Source organism: Cryptomeria japonica, chromosome 8 (genome assembly GCF_030272615.1).
Source record: "Cryptomeria japonica chromosome 8, Sugi_1.0, whole genome shotgun sequence".
NCBI classification, from domain to species: Eukaryota; Viridiplantae; Streptophyta; class Pinopsida; order Cupressales; family Cupressaceae; genus Cryptomeria; species Cryptomeria japonica.
The window spans coordinates 542353789-542363079 of NC_081412.1; positions in this window are offsets into that span (position 1 = coordinate 542353789).

Genomic DNA, 9291 nt, shown 5'->3' on the forward strand with positions numbered 1-9291 from the left:
AAATAATTGTAGATACTAATATACAACACGTAACTTGGCATCACTCACAAATCTATTCTTGACCCCTCTTTTGTCATTTTTAGGAGCATAATTGGTTTTGTTCTTGTCTCAACACTTTAAATTAAGGTTAATTCTTTGCTTATATTGAATTCTTGCTTCACTCTAGTTTATTTATACAAGAAGTTTGTTTTGCCTCTACATTATTGGTGAAATCTAATCTTAACAACTTAGTTCTTATTCTTAGGGTTTTATTTTTTATTATTTTATTTCATTTTTAGAATTTTTTGTTTTAGAGTTTTATATCAATATCTTTTTCATGTTTTGTCATTTTTATCTATTTAGGTTTTATGCATTGAGTTAATGTCAAAGACTCATTATCATTTACTCTCCCTCTAAGAAAAAGTGTTTAGATCAATCCTACAATAGCAAATATTCAAGCTGAAATGAAACCTTAGATGGTATGATGGATAACATCGATATTGAAGAAGAAAAATTCGATTGTGAAATATATTTAGATAAATCAAATAGGCGAATGTAATGTGACCAAAGTGTATTGGTGGGTGAAAAATGTGTGAATGGGAGATCAAAAGGAAAACTACCCATTCCCTCCAAGAAGAGATGAGAGTTTCACTATAGATTTCCCTTCAAACACTTTTCACCTAATTACATTGGAAGAGGAGAGGAAAATTCACTAGATTCAATCTCCAAAGAAAAAGATAAAATTCTGAGTGAAATGGGAATGAAAAGCTAATCCCCTCTTCCTATTTGATATGGAAAGGAATTGAATGAATTGTGTAGAGCAAAAGCGACAAAGAACTTATTATAACTTGAGATGGAGTATGGGATGAATTTGTGCACCAGGATCTGGCAGTAATATGTCGAGACGAAGCCGCCTTGCAAATTTGAGGAAAAGTTGCCTGGATCGTGGCAGGAATGTACATGGTCCTCTGAAAAATTCGCGAAACGAAAGTGTTTTTCCGCCTCTGTAAATGGAGCCCGAATCTGAAAGTACAGTTGCGCATTTGCAACCTACACACAGAAAAGAGAGGAAAATGGGTTGGGATTGGGGGTTTGCCTTCAGGTCAAACCCCAATTTTGGAATTAACCAAGTAATGAAAGAAAGTACTTGCAAGTAGATGTAAATGAAAGACTGAAATGTAAATCACCTCAAGGGAGGTTATAATAGCAATGTTGATAGAAATGCTTGTGTGGAATTTAATGTTGGAATCAATCTCTTCTTCAATGATTGAATCCTTGACTTGAATGCAACACCTAGCCTTGAAGGGAGACTTGAGAATGCTCAAAGCTAGAAAGGAATGCTTGAATGTTTGATCGCAATTTTATCCAACTTGACCAACATACCACTTACCCAAATGAGAGGGCAAATGCAACTTAAATACATGTCAATAAGGGTTAATAAAACTGATTTTCGCCACAAGTCGACATCGGGGAAGTTTCCCGCTCACTGCACAATCTACAATGCATGCTTATGAAAGGTCATGCCCCAAAATAGGGTAGGGAAAAGGGTGCCTCGCCCCTATCCTACCCCTTTCTCCAGGGCAGATTGTAGACAGGGTGGTATGGAGGCCAAGGGAGAAGCAGATTTCGAGGGTTGAGCAGTCTCCGGTCTCCGATTAGGCTAGAGGATTTGATCTCGCGTGTGTGAGGACCCTAATGCGGTCAAAAATTGTTAGGGTCACAATTTTATGACACTACATTTAGCCCTCACTTTAGCGGGAGTATGAGCGGACACCAATACTGTCGGTAAAGTACAAGGAAACAAGATTGAAAGACTTTTACCATTTCACGGAGGCAAGATGCGCCAAGCCCCCAGTGGACTTAGGATCTTACGACTTTGATTGAAAAAGTAAAAGGGAAGATCGAGAAGGAGAGAACCATGACTACAAGTAGCAAAGTTCCCCTCGCTATGAGTCATGAAAGCAAGGATACCAAAGATTACAAAGCAAAATAAAGTTCACTAAGTAATTCTAAGTATCAAGAAGGAAAATATGAGTGGAGTGTATGCCCCCATGTTAAAGCGATCGTACACGCCTTATCGGGAGCGATTGCTTTAAGGTAGGATACACCCAAGAGAGAGAGAAGAGAGGAAGCATGTTATCGCAAGGATTTAGCCCCCAATCGAGGAATAAACCCAAGGATAATGAACACAAAACATGAGGTACGAGGTAGTTTCGCTTTCCTCGAGGTCAGTATGTTGTATGATAACTCATATATATCATATATGTTTGTGCATATAATAATCGTCATTCCCCAAAGAAGGACACTACCTTGGAAGAAAGGGAAGAGAGGATGTCTTTCGAGTCAACATGAAAGAGACCAAGAAAAGATCTCAATGCTTTGCATCGTCCCCAAGTAGGCATTAAGGGGATAATAGAAGAACAATGATACACATAGAAGAATGGTCACAAAAGAGCGAGAAAGGAGAGAAAGAGAATATCTACAACGCTAATATTGTTAATCTAGCACGACATCCACCTCCCAATCTTGTTGGTCACTATTTCGGGAAGGCGAGCAACATTTTAGAGGAGCGACATCGAGCACAGCAGATGGAGCTATCACAAGATCCAAACAAGGACTATGCTCATGTTGTAAGTCACTTTGTTCGATTCTAGGGGCTAGGATTAGGGTTTGTGAAAATTAAGTCGATAAATGCTTGTCTACATCAACATATTCATACTCACTATCAGAAGCATTAGGAGTTGTATTGTCATCATGAATAACATTTTCACCCATTTCTTCATCAAAGTTTAGAGAAAGACCTGAGCAAGAACACGAGTAGGAGTAAAACCATCACATGTTTTTGTGCAACTTATGATTTGGAGATGTAGGTTGAACATCTTGCTTAGGAGAAAAGGGAATCATGTCAACTATCGGAGTCTAAGGAGTTTGAGTATTTTGAGGGATAGCTTCATGAGCTCGAACACAGCGTCTTCGTCGGCGTTCTCTCGTACAACGATTTCGTCAAGTCTTAGTGGAAGGCTGAGAAGGAGGAGGAACACTTGAAAAAGTAGGAATGTTTCTCTCCTTGATAGTTGAAGGTTTAGGTTGAGGTCTTTTAGGTTGAACAAGAGGAGAAGCAGGCCTCTTCTCTTGATAAGAGGAAGGAGGTGGAACTGCGCTATAGAAAGGAGGAATGGTAGGTGTAGGAAGAAGACCAAGGCCATCATGAGGAGGAGGTATAGGTATAACCTTAGGAAGAATATTGGTGTTCTTCTTAGAAGAAGGTACAGTCATATCCATAGGAATAGGATAACGATCTTCCTTAGGAGGGAGATTATTTCTATCCATGAGGGGAAGAACCTCATCTTGAATAATAATAGGAATGTCAAGTGTTGGGGATCTAGGTTGACTTGAGGATAAGATCATATCTTTCTTTTATTTTTTATAAGATTGAAAAAGAGCATCGCTCCTTGATGGAAGAGATTGAAATTATTTAGGCCAAAAGAAATCAATAGGAACACTAGGGCTTCTTTTGGATGGACGAAATAAGCTATGGTTCATGGTTATGATTTCTCCATTGTGAGAAAATTTCAGACACTTGTGGATTGGAGAAGCAATATCCTTCATGGAAGATAGCCAAGGATATCCCAACTTCACATGGAATTTCTCTGAAAAGGGTATGATAACAAAGTCAACATCCATGGATTTAGTATGAACTTCAATGGGAAGGGTGATAGAGCCAATGGTAGGACAAGAGAATCCATCAAAAAACTTCACAACCGCATTAGAAGCATCATATATTGGTTTATGCAATCATAAAGTGAAAAAATAATCTTCAATTATGACACTAACCATGCAAGAAGGACCAATAAGGGCACCACGACAAGGTATATCCATAACCTTTGTAACTATGTATAAAGGGCCATCAAGTGCTCTAATGGTCTTGCTAGGGTCAAATATAATACAAGGATCCTTAGGCATGTCTTGTTTTTCTACTATATTAACCAAGTTTGGAGCCATAAAGGTGACCTCCTCAAAAGAGAAATAATTAGGCACAATCTCAATAACGTTAGAGGTATGAGAAGGCAAGGGATCAGTGAAAATCTTAAGATTTTGATTAGGAGGAGCTATTGATTTATTCCCTTTATCGTTTACACCTACCACATATATAGTATTATTATCAATCAAATCTCGAATCTTATTCTTCAATGTGAAACACTCCTCAGTATCATGACCAGGCTGACGATGAAATTGACAAAATGAACTGTTATCAAAATAAGGGGATGCAAGTTTAGAAGGATCAACTGGTTTTATAGGAGGAATTTTGATAGCATTTATGTGCAACAACTGAGACATAATACTATGTAAATATTCAATCAACGAAGTAAACTCACTTTCTCTTTGGAAAAATTTAGAAATAGAAGGCACACCTGTTGTAGCATTCACATTGTGGTTGTTGATTGTATCATTGAACTTGATGAATCTTTTTGTTGGTTTGAACTTCACAAACGGTTTTTGAACACTCTGCCCCTTATCACTCGGATCCATAGGAGTGGATTGCTCCATTTGACTCACAGCCAGTTGATAATTGTGGAGTGTTGCGCACAACTGTGGAAAGGAAGTAAACTCAGACAAAAGAAGAGTTGCCCTGATATCTTTTTGTAAATTAGAAATGAAAATTCTTTGAATATCACTATCAGGTACATGAAAAGAAATTTGAGCACACAAATGCTTATATCTACCAATGAAATCAGTCACTTTTTCTTTAACACCTTATTTACAATGCATTAAATCAGTCAAAGTGATTTTAGGACCAATGTTGTTTTGAAATTGTTGGATGAAAGCATTTGCCAGTTGTTGAAAGGAAGTGATAGAATAAGAAGGCAAAGAGAAATACCATTGCAAAGCCTTATCTCTTAGTGTTCTTAAAAACAATTTTGCAAGCAATCTTTGATCATTAGCAAAATCGGTACACAAGGTTTGAAATGTTTTGACATGCGTAAGAGGATCACCTTTTTCATTATAGAGTTCTAATTGAGGGATCTCAACATGTTTAGGTGGCATGACTTTAACAATGTCAAGAGAAAGTGGGCTCGCAACATCAAAGGTGGGCACGCTAAACTTGGATGACTCGTAGAAGCAATTTGTTGTTGTAAGGAAGACACGGTTTGAGCAAGATTGTTAATTGTTAGTTCGGTAGAAGAATTGATGTTAGACATAGTTGATTGAGAAGGTGGTATGATGTTATTGAAAGAAGGCATGGATTGAGAATAAGGTGGTGGGACAATATGATAAGTAGGCATAGGTGATGATTGGGTAGGAAAAGGGACACTTAAAGGAGGAACAAAGTTGTTGAAGGAATTGCCCCCTTGTATCACATTGATTGGTTGAGGAATAATAGGGATACTTATGGAAGACATAGGTAAAGATGGAGGATAAAATGAAGAAGAGGGATTGCCACCATGACCAATGGTTGTAGGAATGACGCTTTGAGTTGAATTAGTCATGATGTTGGAGGTAAAATTAGGAATACTAGTCATAAGAGTAGTCAAAGGATTGAAGGATTGACTTGTGTTGAAGGTTGTGAATAACCTAGGGTTTCGGCACAACTCTTGATAGGCATGACATTAGAATCAACAATACGTGCAATGCCTGTTAGGTCCAACAAGGAAAGCTAATGTACTGAGAGGGGAGGGGTGAATTAGTACTTCAAAACTTTTCTTCAAAAACAATCTTACTGATAAACATAAACTGAGTATAGTTGATCTCATAATATATAATGCTAAAACATAATCATAGAAATAACATCCATACACATTTCACTCCATAACACAAATATTTTGGTTACGCAGAAACTCTTAGTTAGAGAGAAAAACTGCGGTGGGGATGGCACCCACAACTTCACTACTGCAATAATAAAGGTTGCTCGGTTAGAGCTACATGTTTAGCTATTTCTAATAGCTTACCCTGTTAAGAGTATCAAGATCTTTTAGATCTACCTTGCTAAAGGATTTTACAAACACTTTTACAAAAATTGTACCTGGTTAAAGGCTTTACAATTTATAGACCTTGTTAGAGTCTTTTACCCTGTTAAAGGCTTCTAATACAACTCAAAATAATTCAATCAAAATCTTTACAAATATTTGCAACTTTACATCTGAAATGTTATATCAGACTCTATGTGCTCAATATGAAATTACCATGCTCATAGCATACCTTGGTAATTGATAGATCAACTCGATGACCTCTTCTGTATTCTCTGTCCCTTAAACTATTTTCTGAAAATCTTTCTTGGTGACCTCTGAATATCTCTGTTCACTCATCACATCTTAACTTCTCTCAAGATTTTTCATTTTCAACTCATCATCTTCCCTCTATATTTTTGATACTCAAATCACTCTGTATATATATCTCTATGAGGCGGTGATCTTGTTCATACATCGATTATACAAATATGTTTTATCGAATGAATAAACATAGAAATTATTTCATTGGATAAACTTCCTCAAAATCATACAAAATCTTTAAGTGCAATTCCCTATGTAATAATAGTTCCCTGTTCTCGAATCTTGTAGCACGTTTCCACATAGGTGTCCAGGTTCATTGAATCTAGTAACACGTTTCCACTTGGTTCAGATTAACTCGGTATACCTTCTTTGTTACTTGGTGGACATAAGAACTTTACTCGGTAGGCAGCTCAGTATATATCATCTCAATGACTGGCCTTTCTTCTATAACCGACACCCTTAGTGCTTACCGACTGAATATTCTGGTAGTATTAACTGACTGGAGTATATAGGATGACTTTGGACATAAAACTAATGACAACTTAGTAAATAGTAACAATGCCACGCAATATATAAATTCCATTCTTATCACTTTGAATCATGTGCTTAAGGCCTTCAATTAATGGAAGAGTTTTACTATTAGGGTATTATTGGGACATCCATTGTCGAAAGTTATCAAATTGACTGTCCAATGTGGAAAGTTGATCTATACAGACCCTAGTTAAAGCTTCTTCTTCATCATGGGATTCATCAATAGGGTGAACAGGCACATGATTAAGATGGGAAGAATTAGCATGATTCTCATTAAAGAAGTCACCCAGATTAGGCTCCATCTCCTCAGTAATTAAACCTTTGGAGGCCTTAATTATAATGCTTTGTCTAACGGGGATAGGATAGGTAAGACTAATAGTGGTAAAACTCATGCACTAGAGGGAAAATTTGAATTTTGAATTTTGGTACAAAGCTTACAAAATTGATTAATGCAAAATTTAAGAAAATAGTGATTAAACAATTTGTTATTTGTTGGAAGAAGAGGATGACACAATTTCCAAAAATAAAAGGAAATTGGAATTTCAAAATTAGGGCCAAGGGAATACCACTTAATTTTAAAATCATTTTTTTAAAAATCAGGGCAGACTATAATTAACCTATTAATTTTTTTAAAAATCTTGAAATTTGAAATGTTGAATTTTGGAGGTATTTCCGATTCTAGAGGGATCAAAAATTGACAAAATCAGCCAATTTTCTGGATTTAGGCTATTAAATATAGTCTCCCGAAATTTTGGGAAAAAAATTGAGGACCCTAGCAGGAACGCACATGGTCCGGCCAACATTTTTCGAAATTTTTCAGGGATGAATATTACGATGATTTCAAATCTAACCCCAAAAAATTGAGAAATTTTACAACCTCTAGATGGGTGAAATGAAGGTTCAAATGTAAAAATAGGACCCTATTAGGGTTTTGAAGAAAAAGAGGAATTGAATTGCAAATTTGAAAAAGGTCAAACCTAATGGATAGGGACACCCTGGAAAATGTTTAGAAATCTGATTTTGAATGAAATTGATTGAAATTTGCACAAAATCCAATTAAATTTGAAAAATAGGGCTTTATGACCTAACCACTTAATTTTGAATTTTGAATTTTGAGAAAAATGAGGGAAATTGAAAATTTGAATTGTAAGAATGAAAACAAGTATGAGAACAATCAGAAATCTGAAAATTAAATGGAAATACAATTTTTGCACAAGTTCAAGATGATTTTTGAAAATTAGGGTTTTAACAAGTAACCTCTTAATTTTGTAAATTTATTTGCAAATTGAACAAGACAATAAGGAAATTGAATTTGACAAACAAAACAATTTTCAGATCAAAGATAACCACAAACAATTTTTACAAATCACAAGTTTAATTTTAATTTTTAAAACTAGGGTTTTTATTGATTTGACCACTAAGTTTGCAAAAATTTGAAACTTGCAAATCAAAAATATGCAATTTTGTTCAAAGGAAAGCATGCAAGACGTCGGGTTCACCAAAATGTAATGTGACCAAAGTGTATTGGTGGGTGGAAAATGTGTGAATGAGAGATCAAGAGGAAAACTACCATTTCCCTCCAAGAAGAGATGAGAGTTTCACTACGAATTTCCCTTCAAACACTTTTCACCTAATTACATTGGAAGAAGAGGGAAGAATTCACTAGATTCAATCTCCAAAGAAGAAGATAGAATTCTGAGTGTAATGGGAATGATAAGCTAATCCCCTCTTCCTATTTGAAATGGAAAGGAATTGATTGAATTCTATAGTGCAAAAGTGACAAAGAACCGATTATAACTTGAGATTGAAGTATGTGATGAAGTTGTGCACCTGGATCTGGCAATAAAATGTCGATATGAAGACATCCTAGGAATTTGAGGAAATTATGTCTGGACCATGGCAGGAATGTACACGATCCTCTAAAAAATCCGCAAAATGAATAGGGTTTTTTCGCCTCTGCAAATGGAGCTTGAATTTGAAAGTACAGTTGCACACTAGCAACCTACACACAGAAAAGAGAGGAAAAGGGGTTGGGATTGGGGGTTTGCCTTTAGGTCAAATCCCAATTTTGGAATTAACCAAGTAATGAAAGAAAGTACTTGCAAGTAGATGTAAATGTAAGACTGAAATGTAAATCACCTCAAGGGAGGTTGTGATAGAAATGTTGATAGAAATGCTTGTGTGGAATTGAATGTTGCAATAAATCTCCTCTTCAATGGTTGAATCATTTACTTGAATGCAACAGCTAGCCTTGAAGGGAGACTTGAGAATGCTCAATGCTGGAAAGGAATGTTTGAATACTCTGGAACACTTGATCGCAATTTTATCCAACTTGACCAACTTACAGCTTACCCAAATGAGAGGGCAAATTCAACTTGAATACATCTCAATTCAGGTTAATGAAACTGATTTTCATCACAGGTCGACATCAAGGAAGTTTTCCCGCTCACTGCACAACCTACAATGCATGCTTTAGGAAAGGTCAAGCCCCAAAATAGGGTAGGGACATGGG